Raw genomic sequence first — 21,326 nt, forward strand, 5'->3', positions numbered from 1 at the left:
TGCCATTTCCCCAACTTAAAGAGGGGAAATAATCAACCATAATCCAAAGACCACAGATGTCTTCAGTATAAACATAATCACTGTCTTCATTAGTGGTATCATACACCAAAGTTAGAGAACACATTCCCAACAACTGTCATTGAGTACACAGGAAAATGCGATCCATGTTGATTAATCCCATCTTTATTTATATACATGGAGGTATTACAGGCACACCGCTAGGCATCCTAAAATTTGTACCACGATTCTGTAAAGCTGGTTCAATAGCAGATGATCCTGGAACTACAAATGTACTCCAAAAAGTTCTTGGAACAGTCCTGAAGTACCTTAAAGTCAGATTTCATTATCACTTATATCAAATGCCAACAGTCACTGCCATTGATTATTAAACCAAATTGCTTTAGGAATTACCTAGAATTCCAATTAATTCTTTCGTAGCTCAGCTCATACCTCAGGAATTATTCTTCCTCCCTGTGAGGGCTGACTTTGGATGCGGTTCATACATAGACACCCAGGAATGTCCTCCTTTCCTCTGACATACTCTGCTTCATGACTCTGCCTCTCAAATTGAAATAGAACTCATCCAGCTTCTTCCCAGTGGCATCACGATGCACTCAGTGAGAGGGTCACAGCAGTCAGTACAAGTGCAGAGGGAAGGCTGTCAGATCCTGAGATATGGGTTTGTGAGTCCATGACCTCACCTCCCCACAGACAGAACATTAATTATTATCCACTTGGAGCAGCAATTAGAGTGTAGAGTTGGGACTGGAGACTGTTTATGAAAGTTTTTTCCCAGATGCTAATTATTACTGCAACCAGTAGAAGTTTCTAGTTAGCTTCTCCAAAGGCAACTTTGATGTGTTTGAAAAGGCTTTTTAGACAGTCATTGCAATAGCGCAATGGGGTAAGAAGGGACAGTGGAGATCTGGCACATGAGGGACTGGCAGCAAAGGATGGGAGTCTCACTGCATTTCTGGATCCCTCAGAAGTCACTTTTATAAAAAAAAAAGTGCAGCTTCCTAATCTGTAGACCATTGAGCTACACTGTAACTTAGGAGCAGAGAAACAAGATGAGACCGAGTAAGTGGGCAGGCTTTTTGAAGATATACAAGGAAAAGGAAGAAAATGATGCTAAGAATTTAATTGGAAACCACTGGATTTATTTGTATAGCTGTGTTCCGTGAATTTCATCTCATACACAATTCAATGCCAGCTGATTTAGAAATGTTGTAGGAAAATAAATTTAACAGTATGGCTTCCACTCAGGATAGGAATTACCAACAGAAATAATATCAATAGAAGCGAGAAGATACAAAAGAGGCACTGAGAAATCAAAGTATGGGGTCAGATGTTTAAGAGGTAGATCCTGGCTTCCTTTTGATTTTACAAGAAAAGCTACTACCATTCACCGAATTCTACAGTATGGAATGGCTACCACAGTTCTCCATGGATAGCTAGAGAAGGTTCTGTACTCTCTCTATGTGTGTAATAAAGAGTAGGAAGAGTCTACAGGAATCTTCTAGTCCTGTGTAGAAGGTGTGTTTGGGTGATAATCACCAGAACAGAAGGTTTCATCAAACTGTGGACACTTGATGCAAGCAAGAAAGACAGTAATTGTATGAATCCTGAAAAAACCAGTAGCCTGTGATTATGGTAAGGCTATTTTCTTACACAATTTAGGTAATGAACATTTAAAGCAAACTTAACATAACCATTATGGGTTTTCTAGGAAACATGTCACATATCTTGTTTTTGCCTCTTCAAAAGGTATTCTCTGAAATGAGAATTTGATCATGGAGAAGGCTATGCCTATGCAAGGGTGTATGGGAAATCTCTTGAACTGCTGATCAATGAACCTGAAATAGCTCTACACGGTGCGTCTATTTCACAGATATATTATATGTATATAAACTACAGCCCAAAACTTTCTATTTCAATTTCTTCAATGCAGTAAATTTCATGGAATACATACAGGTATACTCTAAAAAGTTCATGAGAAATTGAATGAAAAGATAAATTTATTTTGGTAAAAACACTTTGAAATCCATGCACATGAACACTCCTTAAAAAGTTCACAGAGGGGCTGGCTCTGTAGCATAGTAGGAAGCTTCCCATGCAACAACAGCATCCAGCTGCTGCGCTTCCAATCCAGCTCTCTGCTGTGGCCTGGGAGGGCAGTGGAGGATGGCTCAGGTCCTTGGGCCTCTGTATTTCTGTGGGAGACCCAGAGGAGGCTCCTAGCTCCTGGCTTCGGATCGGCACAGCTCTGGCCATTGTGGCCAATTGGGAGTTAACCAGCAGATGGAAGATCCCTTCCTCGCCACCCCCCTCCTTCTCTCTCTGTGTAACTCTTTCAAATAAATAAATGGATCTAAAAAAAACAGAAATTCTTTATCTAGGTGGATGTTTACAACTTCCCAATTAAAGATTTAAAGAACACAAATCAGTACTGGAAAACTATATTTACAATAAATAATTTTTAGTTCATGGCTGGTTTCACTTTGATTAAAAAAAACCATACAATTAGTTACAATCTAGGTAGGGCTGCCTTAACATATGTGATCAGCTGTAAGTGTAGGCAAAACTGACTTGCATGTGTGTTGGCTGTAATTGTAGGCAAGGCTGACTTACACATGTGTCAGCTCTACTTAAGGGCAAGGGTGACCTACACCTTTATTTCGAGTGAAATCCAGCTGTTCCAGTGTCAGGGAAGAGCTGCTGCTCTCATGCCAACAATGGGAACGTGGAATGAAACAGGCACTTGCACAGTTGTTCTGGAGTGCATTTCTTAAAATCTAATTTCCTTGTAAGTACTGAACACAGCCACAACTCCGTGAACATTTCTTATGCAAAGCCAGGTGAGGCTCTAGTGAGTGGAAGGTGGAGGAACCTCTTCTGCCAATGGGAGCAGGGCACACCCATCTCTGAGCTCATAAAGGGAGGCCCCTCAAATCAAACTGCATGGTCTACAAGCTGAGCTTCCAGATTACATCTGGGGCAGGTGACCCAGATCCCCCCCGTTACTCCCTTCAGTACTCAGCAGACTAGCCCTCCTTCTTCTTACCTGAAACTTAAGAGAGGTGTTCCGATGGAGAAGAACTGAGGAAAAAGGCAAGACATTTCACATTCCACTGAGAGCCAAATCCACACGTAAGGTAGGGAACTGGGCTGTTTGCACACTGGAAGCACGGTTGTGATTAGGAATGCCAAGACAGGTGTATTCATTGTGTTGTATTTATGCATCGGGGAGGCAAATGGCTTTTAGATTCAGAGAGAGTGAGAGACAGAAAGAGAGACCTTCCATCAGCTGGTTCACTCCCCAAAAGGCCACAATGGCTGGAGCTGGGCCTGTCTAAAGCCAGGAGATTCCTCTGGGTCTCCCACATGGGTGCAGGGGCCCAAGGACTTGGGCCATCTTCTGCTGCTTTCCCAGGCACATCAGCACATTAGCAGGGAGCTAGATTGGAAATGGAGCAGCCGGAACTTGAACTGGTGCCCATATGGGATGCTGGTGCCACAAGCAGTGGCTTTACCCACTCTGCCACAGTGCCCTTCCCCCAAGAGTTTCTTAAACAAAAAAAAATATTTATTTACTTATTTGAAAGGCAGAGAGAAATACTCATTCCCCAAATGCTAGGGCTAGGAGAGGCTGAGGTCAGGAACTCCATCTGGGTCTCCCATGTGGGTAGCAGGGACCCACCTACCTGAGGCATCACCTGAGCTTCCCAAGGTGAGAATCAGTAGGAATCTGGAACCAGGAGCAGAGCCAGGACTCCAGCCCAGGCAGTGTGATATGGGACATGGATGTCCCAGAGGCTTCTTCACCACTGCACCAATAAATAAATATGCACAAGAAAGGAGGAGGACAGAAGAAAGTTCCCAACTCTTAAGTGTGAGCTGGGGCAGTTACTTCCAACCCAACAATACCACATGGAAAGGCAGAAACAGGTGCAATTTTAGAGTGCAGATGACTGAGAAATATTACTTCAGTGAGCTGATCAATCTCAAAAGTCATACTCCATGATGGTACGTATCCTTGGTATCCTGTGATAAACATGGTAATTCACCTCAGATTGTGGTCACCCAAACCTTACAGACCCAATCTGGTCCCGAGAAAAATATGACACATTCGTACAGAGGGTCATGCAACAAAATATTTCACCTCTCCAACTGTCACAAGATCACTGAAAACAAGGAGAGCCTGAAGATCTGCCAAGCCAAGAGGAATCTAAAGAGACTTGTCAGCAAACTAATGTATCCTGGAGAGGACCCTGGGGCACACCATGAAAACTGGGTATAAACTAAGGGAAACAGCACAAGGAGTGGATTTCATTAGCACTGGTTCACTAATTGTCACACGTGTCTCAAACTAATATCTGGGAATTCTCCATATTGTAACTTTTCTGAAAGTGTTATGGAAATTATTAAGAACAAAAACAAAAAAAGGATGTGCAACCCTGGGTGGTGTACAAAACATGAAACATTTAGTACCTGATCCATTACAGGAAAAATTGCCTATTCTTGTTCGAGATCAAGAAGTAATACTTGATATGAATCCCTATTGCTTCTCACAGTTCACATAAATTCACTGAGAAAATGTGAGGCAGTAACACTCAAGAAAATCTAGTTAAAACAAATTTCAGTTTATTGATATGGGAGGGGGAAAATCCTGGACTTTTAAAGTTCCCACTCTTAAAAAGTCCCATAAAACTGATACCTTTGACATTTAAAGAAAAAAAAAAAAGGGCTAGCACCGTGGCTCTCTTGGTTAATCCTCTGCCTGTGGCACCGGAATCCCATCTGGACACCGGGTTCTCGTTCTGGTTGCTCCTCTTCTGGTCCAGCTCTCTGCTGTGTCCCAGGAAAGCAGTGGAGGATGGCTCAAGTGCTTGGGCCCCTGCACCTGCATGGGAGACCAGGAGGAAGCACCTGGCTCCTGGCTTCAGATTAGCGTAGCTCTGGCATGGTGGCCATTTGGGGGCTGAACCAACGGAAGGAAGACCTTTCTCTTTGTCTCTCTCTCATTGTCTAACTCTCTCAAAATTAGAAAACAAAACAAAACAAAACAAAACAAAAAAAAAACAAAACAAAACCCCAAACCCATCGTTTTCATTCCTGCAGACCTGTGAAAATCAGGTCCATGGAAAAGATCAAACCCACCTGGTGCTTAATTGCACCTAAAAATGAACCCTCTCCTTACCACCCCACAGTCCAGCATGTTCCTCCAGGAGGTATGTTTCTACACCAGAAGACTTTTAGAAAAGCAGGGTACACAGGAAGGTTCTGAACCGTTTGTCAGGCAAATGCTGGCTGGAGAGGGTTGCTGTGGGGAGGCCACTGAGTGACGCCGCCCTGTTGTGGCACCACTCTGGGAGGTTTAGTGGGCTGAGTGGCTATCAGGAAGGATGTTGGCGGTCAGGGAAAGCAGCCAGTTCTAAGTGGCACAAACACAGTAACTGAATGAGCATGACGGGGACTTACCTGAGCCTTGATGTGAAGATGTGTTACAATTTCTGTCCCTCTTCAGGACACTTCTTTAGGTGTAGGACAGCTGCTCTGGGGGAAAGAGAATGAGACGCTAATGCTTTCTGGATACAGGCTACAGAAAACACCCTCCGAGGAACACCTGCCCCAGGCCATAGCTGAACCCAGTGAAGGGGGCACTGGATGGGAAAGACCCCTGAAATATAAACCTGTAGGTGTCCCCCCCCCCACTAAACTGATCATCGCTACCCACACACAGGAAACCCTACTCCCCAGGCCACCCCTTCCCTTCATTCAAGTGGCCTGCGTGGCAAGCACTTTGGGCTCTAAAATTGGCTTCTTCTGGCTGTTCTGCGCGCTTCCTGTCATTTCATGCTATGTTCCTGGGCCCACTGCTCCCAGCAGGAACCACACAGAGGGAAGGTGAAGGCAGAGATGTGGAAACAGGTGACACTCATGGCTGTGCTCACTTTATAGGCCCGGCACCCAAACACTACCTCTCCCAGGCACAGCTTAGACACAGGCCCCGTCTGCGCTGACTCCCAGAGCATTACCACCCATCCCTGGCAGCATGTCAGAGGTGCAGCCCGCCTCACAGCACGCCACCCCTGCAGATGGCACAGAGCAGGTACCCTCACAGAGGCCAGCTGGGTTACTCCCGCTGATGCTCACACAGCCCTGCCCCCATGACCCCATTCGACTCACACACACCTGTGTCTGCCACGGGGTCCAGGGCACATTCAATCACACACACCTGTCCGCCGAGACCCTGGCATCCCTTACAGGTACCTGTTGGAGTCAGACTGCTCCACTTCCGACCCAGCTCCCTGCTAGTGCGCCTGGGAAAGCAGCGGGTGGCCGAACAACACTCACACACACACACACACACACACACCCCACACCCTCACTCCCCCAGCCACCAGGACACAGTAGTGGCCCAGGCCCAGCCTTGCTTCACGTCACCCGCTCCCTCCCTCACGGTCGTGCCAGCAGCACCCTGAGCTGGCTTCTTTCTGGGGGAGTAAACACTTCCCCTCGGGGCCCAGCCAACCCTATTTCCCCGAGAGGACAGGACCGGAGCCCGGCAGCGGGGAACTCCAGATGGCGCCCAGGAGGGACCAGCGAGAAGGAATCACCCTCCTGGCATGCCACGCTGCACACTCCCCATAGGCCTCTGGGAAAGGGAGTCCACAACGCCCCAGTCCGCGCGCTTTTTCCCAGCATGCAACTCCGCGCAGCCCTAACAGAGCCCCGGGGGCCTCTGGGAAACGTTCGTCTGCGGGGCATGGTGGACGCCGCCTGCCGAGTTCTCTGCTGCGTAGGCGTCTTACTGGTTCCTGAGGGGGCTGATTTCCCGTAGGCTCGGGGTGAAAGTACTTCAGAGCCGGGGAGCTGCGAATGCCGCGAGCCCTGGTTTCTCCCCGCTCGGGAACAAGACCCTGCTGAAGACGATGCCCCATAGACTCCAGTCAGGGAGCTGTCGGGGGCGTGACCCAGGGGCGGAAGGCCCTCTCTCTCTCCCTCTCGCGGTCTTCAGAGAAGGATTGCTATAGATGATTGTCAACGATTACGGGGGAACAAGTTTGATAACCTAGGAGAGATGGGCCAATTCTTAGCCACATAGAACTTACCAATATTGAATAAGAAATCAAATACTGGGGCCGGTGCAGTGGCCCAGCAGGTTAGGCCGCCGCCTGCAGTGCCAGCATCCCATATGGGCACGCCTGTTGAAGTCCCAGCTGCTCCACTTCTGATCCAGCTCTCTGTATGGCCTGGGAAAGCAGTAGAAGATAGGCCAAGTGCTTGGGCGCCTGCATCTGCGTGGGAGACCTGGAAGAAGCTTCTGGCTCCTGTCTTGGGGTTGGTGCAGCTCTGGCCATTGCGGCCAACTGGGGGGTGAACCAGTGGATGTAAGACCATCTCCCTGCCTCGCCCTCCTCCACCCCTCACCCCGTGCCTTTGCATCTCTTTCTCTGTGTAACTCTTTCAAATAAATCTTTAAGAAAATATCTAGACTAACGAGGGGCATGACTGAATCAGTAAAAAAAAGTCTATCATCAGACCAGATAACTTCTACCAAACACTGCAAGAAAAATTAACACTAATTCTTTAATTATTTCAAAAAATGGCAGAGGATGGTGTTGTTCCAATCTCACTCTATGAGTCCAGAATTACCTTGATACTAAAACCAGACAGAAGCACAACAAAGGTAGAAGGCTATAGGCCATCTCTCTTCTTCATGTGCATAGTGCAAAACACCTCAAGAAAGTTCTAGGAAGTCACCTCCACCAGGACCATGAGAAGATTATTCACTATGGTGAAGTGGGATTCTCTTCAGCCATGTAAGGTCGGTTCAACATCCATGAACCTGATACATGACGTCAACAGTCACCAGGAAGGACAAAAATTATAGGAACATCTCAATAGGTGCAGAAAAGACATCTGATAAAATGTACCACTGCTTCCTGATAACCCTGAACAAATAAGTATAGAAGGAATATACTTCAACATAAAGAAGGCCTTATCTAATAAGGCAACCGCTAACATCATACTGAATGAGGAAAAACTAAGTTTTCTAAGATCTGTAAGAAGACAAGGATGCCCACATTTACCACTTATATTCAACACTTCTGGCAGTTCTAGCAATTATCAAGAGAAAGAAATGACATTTGAACAGGGAAGGAAGAAGTCAAACTGTCACAGTTTTCAGATGAGATATTTCACCAAAAACTATTTTTAAAAAAAGATTTATCTTTTTATTTGAAAGTCCAAGTTACATAGCAAAGGAGAAGCAGAGAGAGAGAGGTCCTCCATCTGCTGGTTCACTCCCCTAGTTGGCCAAAACGGCCAGAGCTGCAAGGATCAGAAGCCAGGAGCTTCTTCCAGGTCTCCCATGCAGTTGCAGGAGCCTAAGGACATGTATCATCTTCTACTGCATTCCCAGGCCATAGCAGAGAGCTGGATCAGAAGTGGAACAGCCAGGACTCAAACCAGCATACATATGGGATGCTGGTATTGTAGGCAGTGGCTTTACCAGCTATGCCACAGCATCAGCCCAAAAAACTATTACACTAATAGATGAGTTGGGCAAAGTTGCAGGATACAAACCACTGTACAAAAGTCAGCATTGTTGTTATACCTCAATAGCAAATTAGCTGAAAAAGTCTTCTAGAAAATAATCGCATTTCCAATATCTCCACAAATATAAAATTAACAAAAGAAGTAAAAGATCTCTGCTGATGGCATAGTGGATAAAGTCCTTGCCTGAAGTGCCAGCATCCTATTGGGGGGCCAGTTTGTGTGAGTCCTGGCTGCTCCACTCTGATCCAGCTCTCTGCTACGGCCTGGGAAAGCAGTAGAAGATGGTCCAAGCCCTGGGCCCCTGCACCCATGTGGGAGACCTGGAAGAAACTCCTGGATCCTGGCTTCAGATTGGCACAGCTCTGGCTGTTGTAGTCATTTGGGAGTGAACCAGCAGATGGAAGACTTCTCTCTCTCTCTCTCTACCTCTCTGTAATTGCCTTTCAAATAAATAAAAAAAACTTTAAGAATAAAGGATCTGTACAATAAAAGCTGTAACACACTGTTGAGAAGAGGCTGAGGGTGGAGCTCAATGGGTTCCACACACCTTTCTGCCATATCTGTGCTCCCATGTCTCTATGCCTCTATGGCAACTGGTGTCATGGTAACCAACAGGCCCACCTGATTGGCTAGTTGCCCACACTCTGCTTTGGTACTGCTTGGCAATGAGCCAGGTTTGTCCATGTAAGCCCTTATAAGCAACTGGGGCCATGGTTAGATGCTGCTGCTTGTGGCTGTTTGTGGCTGCAGATGTGAATGGGCAGAGTCTCTGAGTGTGTGTCCCACTGCCACCAAGGATATGAAGGTGGATTCCTTTTGTGGCCCTACTGCCATCATGTACCAGTGGCTGTTGTGTATGTCTCACCACCCCCAGGAGTAAAGGAGGGATAAATCTAGAAATGATTCTGGATTGTTCTCTGACTGTCAGAATCCAATCTGCTTGTCTGGAAACCGAGTTCCAGACACACAGACACTGATGAAGGACATCCCTTGTTCATGGATGGAAGAGGCAATATCATGAATGCCCACAGCTTGGTGTGTTAATTCTCTTTCTCATTAAATATCTGTGCTTCCAGAGCCATTCCTACCAGCACCCTGTTCCCTAGCACTTAAGATCTGCCACTTGCTCTACCAGATGCAAAAAAGTGAATACAAACACAACAAGGAAAGGCCTCTCTGTATCCCTCCCACCCACTTTTTTTTTTTTTAAACTGGGAATTGAGGAACAGAAGTAGCAGGGCTGGCCTCAGCACCTGAAGCCCCATGGGAATTATGGGACACTCAGTTCCCAACTCCCAGGTGTTGTGAGCATACCTCATGTTAGGGATGTGTGGTTCCCAGCACGGCGCTCTCACACTTGTGAGTACACGTATGCACTCAGCAAGCACTGCGTTCGTGCATGTGCACACGCTGCCTTCCAGCGCCAGGCTGATTCAGACACTGCTGCCGCCTTCTGTGTCCTGTAACTGTGACCGGGTCAGCAATAATGCAGTTTTCAGCATGGCTATCAGAGTTTTAAAATCACAGAGAGAAGCCCTCAAGACCTAGTGCTACCTAGAGCGTGGCCGTGAGTTCAGGTCACAGGCACCTACGCAGATAGAAGAGAAGCCATCCAAGACTCCACCATAGAGCAGTGGCCGAGGGACAGGAGCGTGGGTTTCCTGATGTGATCCAAGTACATGGTAAGGTATTGAAAAGTCTCACTGGGCCCCAGAAATATCCAGCATTACAGTTAGTCGCATTTTTAAAACGTTTCACAATGTATGGAAAACACAAAGAGAATGCTTGAAAAGAATCTGTGTGTGTGTGTGTGTGTGTGTGTGTGTGTGTGAAGAGAGTTGGGTCTCAGGGGCTCGGGTGTGTCGCTCCTGCTTTCTCTAGCTCAGTGCTGCTGGTAATGGGCATAGGCGATCCCACGCGGGCACTGACAGGGCCCCGCCATCCTGCAGGATCCCAACTTCCTAGAACAGGGCCCGCAGCACTTGTGTGCAGGGGAGGCTTGAGAGGCAGCCATTAGGCAAGTGGTTCTGGACCAAGACTGCCCAGCGGGATCACAGGGCCAGGTCTGAGAGAAGCGCTCACCCGCGGCTTCTCCCACAGCCTCTACTGCACTGACCTGGGTGGGAGCCTCGGTGCTGTCCTCATGCAGTGCCCGGGTCCTACTCAGGGTCACGCATAAGAGTTCCCCGGGGCACTGAGCTCCCCTCTGCATGGGTGGCTGGGAGTGGGTCAGCACCATCCAGCTCCCCAATGCGGGGTCAGATGCTGTTTATGGTAGAGGCCGGCACCTGCAGGCAGGAGAGGAGGAACTACAATTTTGTTCTCGGTGTAGGAGCACCTGTTCCTGAATTTCTACAGCGCCAAGGCACAGGGAGGGTGGCCTTTGTTCCCCTTCAGAATCCTTCTGCCTGTGGGTGTGCTGACACCATTAAAGGCAGCGGGACAGCTGGAGGGCATCTTGGCAGAGAGAACTGGAGACAGAAGAAAGGGCCGCATGTCAGGTCCCTGTGGCCCAGGTCAGAGGCTGCGCCCTCTTTTCTTCCTCTTGTGCCTGGCATTTTGCCATTGCAAACATAACTTCTCACATTCCTGCCTTCTGAGTGCGCTTCAAAGGACGAGTTTTCCCTTTTCTTCTGTGACCGTCAGGTGAGCTCTTTCAAATACTTCCCTCCTATATTCCAGAACCTTCTCTTCCTCCTGGCTTTTTCTCTTTCCTTTCTCTTTCTCTTTCTCTTTCGCTTTCGCTTTCCCATGAACAGTTCTCACCATGAGTTGATGACCTGTGATGTTGAAAATGGTCCCTTCCTGATGGATGACCATGGGAAAGCGGGGATACCCGACTCCTATCAGGGCTGAGGTGAGGTCCTGGATATCAGTGTAGATGATGATTGTGTAGTGTTCAGGCTCCATCTGTGTGCTCCACAGATCTGTGCAGAAATGCACACTGGAACAAGATGGGATTCCTCACCAAGGATAACTCAGAAACTCTGTAAGGGAATCAGAAGAGACCTGCTCCCTGGGACGCTAAAGACAGACTCAATATTCTCTGTTCAAGGGCCCATTGCTGTGGCATAGTGGGTAAAGCCACTGCCTTCAGTGCCTGCATCCCATAGGGAAGCCAGTTCGAGTCCCGGCTGCTCCACTTCCGATCCAGCTCTCTGCTATGGCCTGGGAAAACCGTTGAAGATGCCCCAAGACCTTAGGCCCCTGCACCCATGTGGGAGATGTGGGAGACCTGGAAGAAGCTCCTGGCTCCTGGCTTCAGATTGGCCCAGCTCCAGCCATTGTGGCCAACGGGGAGTGAAACAGTAGAAGGAAGACCTCTCTGTCTCTCTCTGCCTCTCCTTCTCTCTCTGTGTAACTCTTTCAAATAAATACATCTTAAAAATATATTTTGAGACTACAGAACCTGGGAGAGGTGTGTTTCAGAGCTTGTATAGAACCTACGTCTTCCACGATTCGATTCAGATTAAGCTTTACCTGCTTTTGGTCCACAGTATCACAGCAAGGGGATGTGCATCAGCACCTGCCACTGATTTGTGCTGGGACAGCTGACATTAGCTTCAGTCACCTGGTCTAGGACTCTGCCCGCTTCCTCCAAGAGGGACATTTTTCTGCATACAATGAAAGCATATCTTGGGGTGACTGACTTAGTGATGTGTATACATCACAACCTATAGTGCGAGTTTTCCCTTTTTAGGTTCTCTTTGCTCATAGCTTGCCTTGGGGGATGAAGGCTCTCATCTTTGCTGCCTATCAGCTGCCACAGTTGGGAGGGGCTGAAACACTGTGACCTCTTGCTGGGGTTTGCATTTCACTGTGCTCTGGTCACAGGTGAGCTCCTCATCCTTCTATTTGAAAACAAGAAACAAGAACCAGGTAATCAGGGTGTGCCCAGGTGTCTTTATATTGTAAGATATAACACAGGCACAGATGATAAACGGAAGACAATGATAAATGGAAGAGAATACATCAAACTTGGAGGCAATAGCTCTGATTTTCTATCATGTGTGTTCATCTCCACGATGTGTTTTACAGAACCCCAATCATCCTCTGGAATCTGTGCTTTTCACACCATTAAAAATGCTGAGAGAGCTTTGATGACAGGGACCAAATTGCAGGTGGCAGGAGTGAGCTCTTAGTGGGCAGCACAGTGGGATGACTGCAGGAGCAACAGAGAGGGAAATGTAGGTTACCTTATTTGACCCCTGCACACTGTAAACCTGCATTGCAGTGTTACATTGTCTCTTAAATATATATATTAATAGTAACACAATTTTTAAAAAGATTTATTTTGGAGTTATGGTTACAGGGAGAGGAAGAGACAGAGAGAAAGATCTTCCATCTGCTGGTTCACTTCCCAAAAGACCGGTCTGAAGTCAGGAGCCAGGAGCTCCATTCAGGTCTCCCATGTGGATGCAGGGGCCCAAGCACTTGGCCATCTTCCACTGCTTTCCCAGACATATTAGCGGGGAGCTAGACTGAAGTGGAGCAGCTGGGACTCGAATCAGCTCCCATATGGGATGCCAGCACCACAGGCAGAGGGTTAACCTACTATGCCCCGGTGCCGGCCCCTAATACAAATTTTACAAAATGTTTTTCTAGAAAGTATGGTGAAGGAAATACATTTGGAAAAAAAATTTCCTAGTTGTATTGACAGGAAACTATTCTGCATCATTTGGATGTGAGTAAGTACATGTTGTTTTTATGTGTGTGCTCATCAAAGGTGAAAGTTATTTTTTTTTTTGTCAACAATGCTTTTGATTTTAAGTTAATTAGAGAATACCTTAAGTTTTAGCACAGACATCATTACTATTTAACTGTGACTGAAAACACTTTTACAATTTAATAAGTCTTTTCGATTTTTACTACACTGGCCCCTCCAATGCCAGATTCTTCCTCTCTCCTTTCCTTCTCTCCTCCTTTCCTTCCTTCTTTCCTTTTATTTTTTTTTATCTTTTATTTAATGAATATAAATTTCCAAAGTACGACTCATGTGTTACAATGGCTTCCCCCCCATACCGTCCCTCCCACCCACAACCCTCCCCTTTCCCACTCCCTCTCCCCTTCCATTCACATCAAGATTCATTTTCAATTATCTTAATATACAGAAGATCAGCTTAGTATACCTTAAGTAAGGATTTCAACAGTTTGCTCCCACACAGAAACATAAAGTGAAAAATAATAGATGATTTTTTTTAAATGATGATGAAATCAGATCAGACCTATTGTCATGTTTAATCCCAGTGAGAGTCAAGTTGGGAATTGATAATTTCTTTCTTTCTTTCTTTCTTTTTTTTTTTTTTTACAGAAGATCAGTTTAGTGTACATTAAGTAAAGATTTCAGTCGTTTGCACCCCCATAGAAACACAAAGTGAAATATACTGTTTGAGTACTCGTTATAGCATTAAGCCTCAGTGTACAGCACGTTAAGGACAGAGATCCTACATGAGGAGTAAGTGCACAGTGACTCCTGTTGTTGACTTTACCAATTTACACTCCTGTTTATGGCATCAGTAATCTCCCTATGCACCAGTTATGAGTTTCCAAGGCTATGGAAGCCCCTTGAGTTCTCCGACTCTTATCTTGTTTAGACACGGTCATAGTCAAAGTGGAGGTTCTCTCCTCCCTTCAGAGAAAGGCACCTCCCTCTTTGAAGACCTGTTCTAGGTGAAAGTTATTTGATCAGCTTTGTGGGTTGCCTTCCTAACTTGCCTCTATCATTCTTCTCAGGTATGGAACTCCATTGAACATTCTTTCAGGGTTTGCTCTGTGCATTGGCCTGGATGTTTCTCTTCTATAAATCCTAGATCAGATCAACGCAGGCTCAGCTTTCACTGAATGCCTGCTAAGATAGGCTCATAAATGCGGATGACAGTGTTCTTGTTCTGTCGCTGTCGTCTTCCCTTGTGTGCATTAATAATGAAAATCTGGTAGGAGGGCATCTACAACATGGACATCCAAACCATTGCTGCTCTGATTCCGGCTTTCTATCAGAGATTATAGATTCCATAGCATTTTTTTTTTCAATTCCAAACCCACAATTTTCTTGTCTTTTTATCTTTTGTTAATTTTTTAAAGATTCATTTATTTGAAAGGCAGAGTTACAGAGAGAGAGAGAAAGAGAGAGAGAGAGAGAGAGAGATCTTTCATCCCCTGGTTCACTCCCCAAATAGCCACAACAGCCAGAGCTGAGCCGAAACAAAGCCAGGAACCAGGAGCTTCTTCCAGGTTTTCCATGCGGACTGGAACTGATGCCACTGCAGGTGGCGGCTTTACCCAGGATGCCATAGCACCGGCCCTGATTTTAAAATATTTCAAATAATACACTAAGTATAAAAAAGGGTTCAATGACCACACCTAAATGTAACAATTTGGCCTTATTCTCCCATTATGCAAACATCATACAAGCACATACTATTTCTTGATAGCAAGTGTGTGTGTGTACACGTTTTCTCTCATGATTGGAAACTAAGAAGTGAAATGTGTGGATGTCATATTATTCTGAACGCTGGCTCTTACATAGCAGTAAAGCATTCTTTTCAGGTGTGCTGATCTTGTCTGGGACCTCCCTCAGTCCCACTATCTTATATTATAATGTGTGGCCCTGGACCTGAGACATCGTCTTCAGAGGTGTACTCAGTTGAGTTTGGAATAGTTCAGGGGTCTGGCCTTTCCTAACCTCAGAAAGGAGATGGAAAAAGGACACAGAGAGCGAGTTCAGCAGAGACAAGTTGCTCTATTGAAGCAAATCTCGGAAGAGACTGTGCATCTAGAGCTGAGCTGTTATCTGGTTTCCGAGGGAATTTGCCAATCCTGGGTGGGGTGGGGAGAGGTGGAAGGCAGCTGGTGGGAGAGCAGGGGCTCTTTGAAGCCTCTGGGAACTTCCCTCTCATCTGTTTCGCAAGCTGCCCCGTGCAGCTTATCTGTTTGCCAGTTGCATTGCAAGGAGTCTGGAACGGTCTGGTTCGGCACCAAGGGTCTCAGCTAAAGGGAAGAAATGGGGTGGGGGAGGAGGGGAAGGTTCACGGGTGGGGCAAGAAGCCCTTTTATGCTTGCTGGTCATAAGTGTAGAGACTCAGCGTCCACCCCGGTCTGCTTGCATCAGCATCTGCTTGTTAACAGCATCTGCATTTTGATACAACCTAGATGTTAAATTCCTAAAATCTGAGATGGACCCCTACAAGTCTTCGTGATCTTTCCATCCATGAAAGCAAGGAGTCTCGTGTTCCCCTGAATGCTACACACACATCACGGATCCATCTACTGGTGCCTTGGTCTACATGTTGCAGTCCATTAAACACTAGTATCTGCCCTGCTTCTGTGGACGTTATGTCACCCCATGTCATAACCATGAGTACCCGACTGAGTCACTCAGCTACGTCAGTGCCCACCCCTGCCTCTCCCACTGCATCTAGAGTCAAGAACTTAGGCACTGCTGTTTAGTCTGCTATGATGATGCTTTGAATTTCAGGGACATTTATGTTCAGAACCACAGGTTTCTGTGGGAGGCGCTGGGCTGCCTGGACCCTGCTCAGAGGGCTTTGTACAGGGACGGGGTGCTGGAGCACCACAGGATCCTGCCTTCCCTCCCCTGATTCCTAAACCCTAGCATTCCATCTGCTTACACAGCGTTTTGTGGAAGCCTCTGCTTTTCATGACTGGGTCTCAGGCCTCTGTTTTGAAGAAAAATGGAGGGATTCTTGGTGTAGAAAAGCAAAATGTCTTTTAAAGATTTACTTGATTGGGGCTGGTGCTGTGGCATAGGGAATAAAGCCACCAGCTGTAGTGCCAACATCCCATATGTGTGTGGGTTTAACTCCCGGCTGCTCCACTTCAGATCCAGCTCTCTGCTATGGCCTGGGAAAGCCATAGAAGCTGGTTGAAGTCCTTGGGCCCCTGCAGCTGAGTAGGAGACCTGGAAGAAGCTCTCGGCTCCTGTCTCAGGATCAGTGCAGCTCAGGCTGTTGTGGCCATCTAGGGAGTTAAGCAGCAGATGGAAGACCTCTCTCTCTGCCTCTCCTTCTCTCTCTGTGTAATTCTGACTTTCAAGTAAATAAATAAATCTTAAAAAAAGATTTACTTTATCTATTTGAAAGGCAGAGGTAGAGAGAGAGGGAAAGACAGAGGCAGAGACACATCTTTCATGTGCTGGTTCACTCCCCAGATAGCTGTTAATGGCTGGGGCCGAAGCCAGGAGCCAGGAGCTTCTTCCAGGTCTCCCACATGGTTGTAGGGGCCCAAGTACTTGATTCATTCTCTGCTGCTTTCCCAGGTGTATTAGCAGGGAGCAGGATTGGAAGTGGAGCAGCTAGGCCATGAAGCAGCACCCATATGGGATGCCGTTATGGCAGGTGGCAGCTTAACTCACTTAGCCATGATGCTGGCCCCAGAACTCAATTTCTTGAGCTGTCACCATGGGCTGCATTAATAGGAAGCTGCAGTCAGAAGCCAGAGCTAGGAGCCAGCTCCAGGGACTCGTGGGAGGCTGGCAGCTTAAATGTTAGGCCTAATGGCTGCCCCAAGGCATTTTATTTTAACCTTCCCCCTTTTGGGGGCACTGAGACTCCCTCCTTCCACACTGGGGATCATTTTAGAAGTTCCCTGGCATGAAGGGTCATGGCCCACATGTGAGAGTGCAGTCTCCATGCTCTGATTCCCATTTGGATGCAGTTCCATGTGGAGCCTGGCTCTGCACGCTGGGCGGGCTTCTTAGTGCTCTGAGGGGTCTTGGCAGCAGCAGCACCCAGGGAAGAAGATCCTAGAATCTCTGGTTCCCTTCTCTCCAGTGTGGGAGACCCCCAGGGAGAGTGGAGTTTCTTTTGTTCCTAAACAGCCTTGCAGTCCCTAAGGAAGACCTGGTCCCCTACTTGGAGCAAAGGTGAAGACAGAGGAGATAGAAGCCAGGCCCCAAGTCCTTGGGAGTGAGGGTGCAAAGGTCAAGAAGTCAGACCTGGGAATGTGGTTTGCCAGGCTCTGGCGTGTGAAGCCTGGTCCATTGTTCCTGCTGTTGCAGAGGGACAGCTCCTTCCCTGTGGTTATCACACTCTTCCATCAGCCTAGGTGGCTCCTCCCTCCAGCCACCTTCCAGAAGGTTCTCAGGGAGAGGCCATGGGCCCCCCTTCACCAGAGTGGGTCTGCTCTTGTCTGCTTCAGGGGGCCTGAGGAAGTCAGTGTGCCGTTTTACAAGACCTCTTTGTAAAGAGAGTGACTGTTAATTATCTAGGGTCCGGTGCTGTGGTGTAGGGTTAAAGTCCCGGCCTGCAGTGCTGGCATGAGATATGGGCATGAGTCTGAGTCCTGCTGCTCCATTTCTAAGCCAGCTCTCTGTTATGGTCCGGGAAAGCAGTAGAAGATGGCCCCAGTACTTGGGCCCTTGTAACCCTTGGGAGAACTGGAATAAGCTCCAGGCTTCTGGCTTCCCATCGACCCAGTTCCAGCCATTGCAGGAATTTGGGGAATGAACCAGCGATGGAAGTCTCTCTCTCTCTCTCTCTCTCTCTCTCTCTGTAACTCCAGCTTTCAAACAAACAAATAATAAATCTTTAAAAACTATAACTCATCTAATGATGTTTCTCTGTATTGTCTGAATTCTGTTTCATTACACTTTTCTCATCAGAGCTGCTTTTGAATGGGAATGCATTTTCTCAGGCCAGTGACTCCCCTGCCTGGTCTTCACAGGTGCACTCTCACAGTGAAGAACTGGAACCATCTAGAGGAATTTTTTCTTAATTGTACATGGGAGCTTATGCCTGATTTTGTGAGTCAACATTTATGTCGTACTTTGAAATCCTCTCTTTGTGGGAGTTTTGTTGTTGTCAGGGTAGATTCCCTTATATCAGTAAGTTATTTGTATGGATTTTAAAAGATTTTTTTTTATTTATTGAAAGAGAAGTTACAGAGAGAGGCAGAGACAGAGAGAGAGGTATTCTATCCATTAGTTCACTCCCCAGAAGACACAATTGCCAGAGCTGGGCCGATATGTAGCCAGGAGCTAGGAGCTTCTTCTGGGTCTCCCACACAGGTGCAGGGTCTCAAGGACTTGGGCCATCTTCTACTGCTTTCCCAGGCTATAGCAGAGAGCTGAATTGGAAGAGGAGTAGCCAGGACTAGAGCTGGCTCCCATATGGGATGCCGGTACTTCAGGCCAGGGCTTTAACCTGCTGCACCACTGAGCTGGCCCATGGATTTTTACCTGTACATTAAGATTTTGATGATAGTTTTAAGCACTGGATACTTTCAGACAATGTGAGGTGAGATCAAAATACAACTCAGCCATGTGTCTATAGTCAATAAAATCACATTTGTCTGCCTGTATACATATGCTCTATTTTGTTATTAGTTGTGTATTTATTTTCCTTTTTTTAAGACTTATTTATTTTTTTGAAAGGCAAGGTTTCAGAGAGGCAGAGGTGGAGAGAATAAAAGAGAGAGAGAGACTGAGACAGGTTCTCCACCTGCTGCTTCACTTCCCAAATGGCCACAATAGCCGGAGCTTGTTGATCTGAAGCCAGGAGCCAGGAACTTCCTCTGGGTCTCCCACAAAGGTGCAGGGCCCCAAGTACATGGGCCATCCTCCACTGCCCTCCCAGGCCACAACAGAGAGCTGGATAGGAAGTGGAGCAGCTGGGACTTGAACCGGTGCTCACATGGGATGCCAGCACTGCAGGCGTTGGCTCCACCTGCTATGGCACAGTGCCTGCCCCTGTGTATTTATTTTCTTGGTTGCTGTGCAGTCCTGTCCAGGTGAACACTCATGCAAATTTCTTTAGTGTTTCATGAATACAGTGAGAGAGAGCCTCATGTGACTTGCAGGTTCTCTTTCAATAGTGTATAATTTTATCCCCCCCCTGGATAAGATATTTAAATTTTGCATGGATAAAATACATAACCAAAGATATACACTTAAATAATTTTAACTGTAGTGTTCAGCTGTAGAAAGCGACAGGCAAAGCTGTGTGTCACGGGTGGGATCTCCAGACAAGTTATTGCTGTCTTAAGAATCTGCTACAGGAGCCTGTGCTGTGGTGGAGCGGTGAAGCTGCTGTCTGCAGTGCCGGCATCCCACATGGGCCCCTATTGGAGTCCTGGCTGTGAGCCCTGAATCCACTTGGTCAAAGACCCCTCCCCCCTTCTTTCCTAGTGACAGGAAAATGAAAGCACACAGTGTGTCCCAGCTGCTAATCAGGGAGACATCCTGTTCCTCCAGGTCCCTCTCACTGCCCCAGCTTTGAATCAGGCAGCCCCGGGGACCCCCTGTGTCAGGGACTCCCTGTGTCATGGTACCTGGTATCCCCTCCAGCTGTTCTAGCCTGCATCCCTCATCTCTGTTCAGCCACTCCAACTCATCTCCCACCCATCTCCCTCCTCCCTTGACACAGTTCCCTATAAAGCCCCAGCCTTACAGATGAGCCCTGAGCTCCTCCCCCTCTGAGGCTGCTCCCGGCAGTTCTTCACCCTAATAAAACTCTTTCTTTGCTCAGCGTGGTCTTGGTTGTCGTTCTGGGTTGTGGTTACAAACCCTGACACCAGCTGCTCCACTTGCAATCCAGCTCTCTTGCTATGGCCTGGGAAAGCAGAGGAAGATGGCCTAAGTCCTTGGGCCTCTGCACCTGTGTGGGAGACCTGGCCCAAGTTCCCGGCTCCTTGCTTTGGCCATTGCAGCTAATTGGGGAGTGACCCAATGGATGCAAGGCCTCTCTGCCCCTCTTCTCTCTGTGCAACTCTGACTTTCAAATAAATAAATAAATTCTTTTTTTTTTGACAGGCAGAGTTAGACAGTGAGAGAGAGAGACAGAGAGAAAGGTCTTCCTTCCATTGATTCACCCCACAAATGTCCACCACGGCCAGCATGCTGTGCTGATGCGAAGGCAGCAGCCAGGTGCTTCCTCCTGGTCTCCCAAGCCTGTGCAGGGCCAAGCACTTGGGCCATCCTCCACTGCCTTCCCGGGCCACAGCAGAAGCTGGACTGGAAGAGGAACAACCAGGGCAGAATCCGGCACCACAACTGGGCATAGAACCCGGGGTGCCGGTGCCACAGGCGGAGGATTATCCTAGTGATGATCTGCATCGCTGGCCAATAAATAAATTCTTTAAAAAAAAGCGAGAAACTGCTTGAAATCTAAAAGTTCTGTTCTCACAGGAGTTAAGTAAAAAATGGTGGGTAGCAGAGACTCGGGAGAGTGGAGGGAGGAGAAGGGGAAAAGATGGCTAGCAGGTTCTTCATTTATTTTTAAAGATTTATTTATTTATTGGAGAGGTAGATTTACAGATAGAGAGAGTGAGAGACTTCAAGAGAGAGAGAGAGAGAGAGAGAGAGAGAGAGAGAGAGAGAGAAAGAGGTCTTCATCTTCTGGTTCACTCCTCAAATGGCAGCAGTGGTGGGAAACTGGGCTGATCCATAGACAGGAGCCAGGAGCTTCTTCTGGGTTTTCCTTGCGGACTGGAACACATGCCCACTGCAGGTGGCGGCTTTACCCAGGATGCCATAGCACTGGCCCTGATTTTAAAATATTTCAAATAATACATTAAGCATCAAAAAGAGTTCAATGAGCACACCTAAGTTTAACAATTTGGCCTTATTCTCCCATTATGCAAACATCATACAAGCACATACTATTTCTTGATAGCAAGTGTGTGTGTGTACACATTTTCTCTCATGATTGGAAACTGAGAAGTGAAATGTGTGGATGTCATATTATTCTGAACGCTGGCTCTTACATAGCAATAAAGCATTCTTTTCAGGTGTGCTGATCTTGTCT

General features: G+C 47.2%; 1 long non-coding RNA gene across 1 annotated transcript in view; it reads left to right on the top strand.

Moving 5' to 3' along the window:
- Positions 1-2,379: 2,379 nt before the first annotated feature.
- Positions 2,380-21,326, top strand: part of LOC138846617 (uncharacterized) — a 51,212-nt gene continuing 32,265 nt past the window's right edge. The window contains exon 1 of the long non-coding RNA XR_011384160.1: positions 2,380-3,155. This is a non-coding gene — a long non-coding RNA (uncharacterized lncRNA). The remainder of the gene's footprint in view (positions 3,156-21,326) is intronic.

This window comes from Oryctolagus cuniculus, chromosome 18, assembly GCF_964237555.1.
Source record: "Oryctolagus cuniculus chromosome 18, mOryCun1.1, whole genome shotgun sequence".
NCBI lineage: Eukaryota > Metazoa > Chordata > Mammalia > Lagomorpha > Leporidae > Oryctolagus > Oryctolagus cuniculus.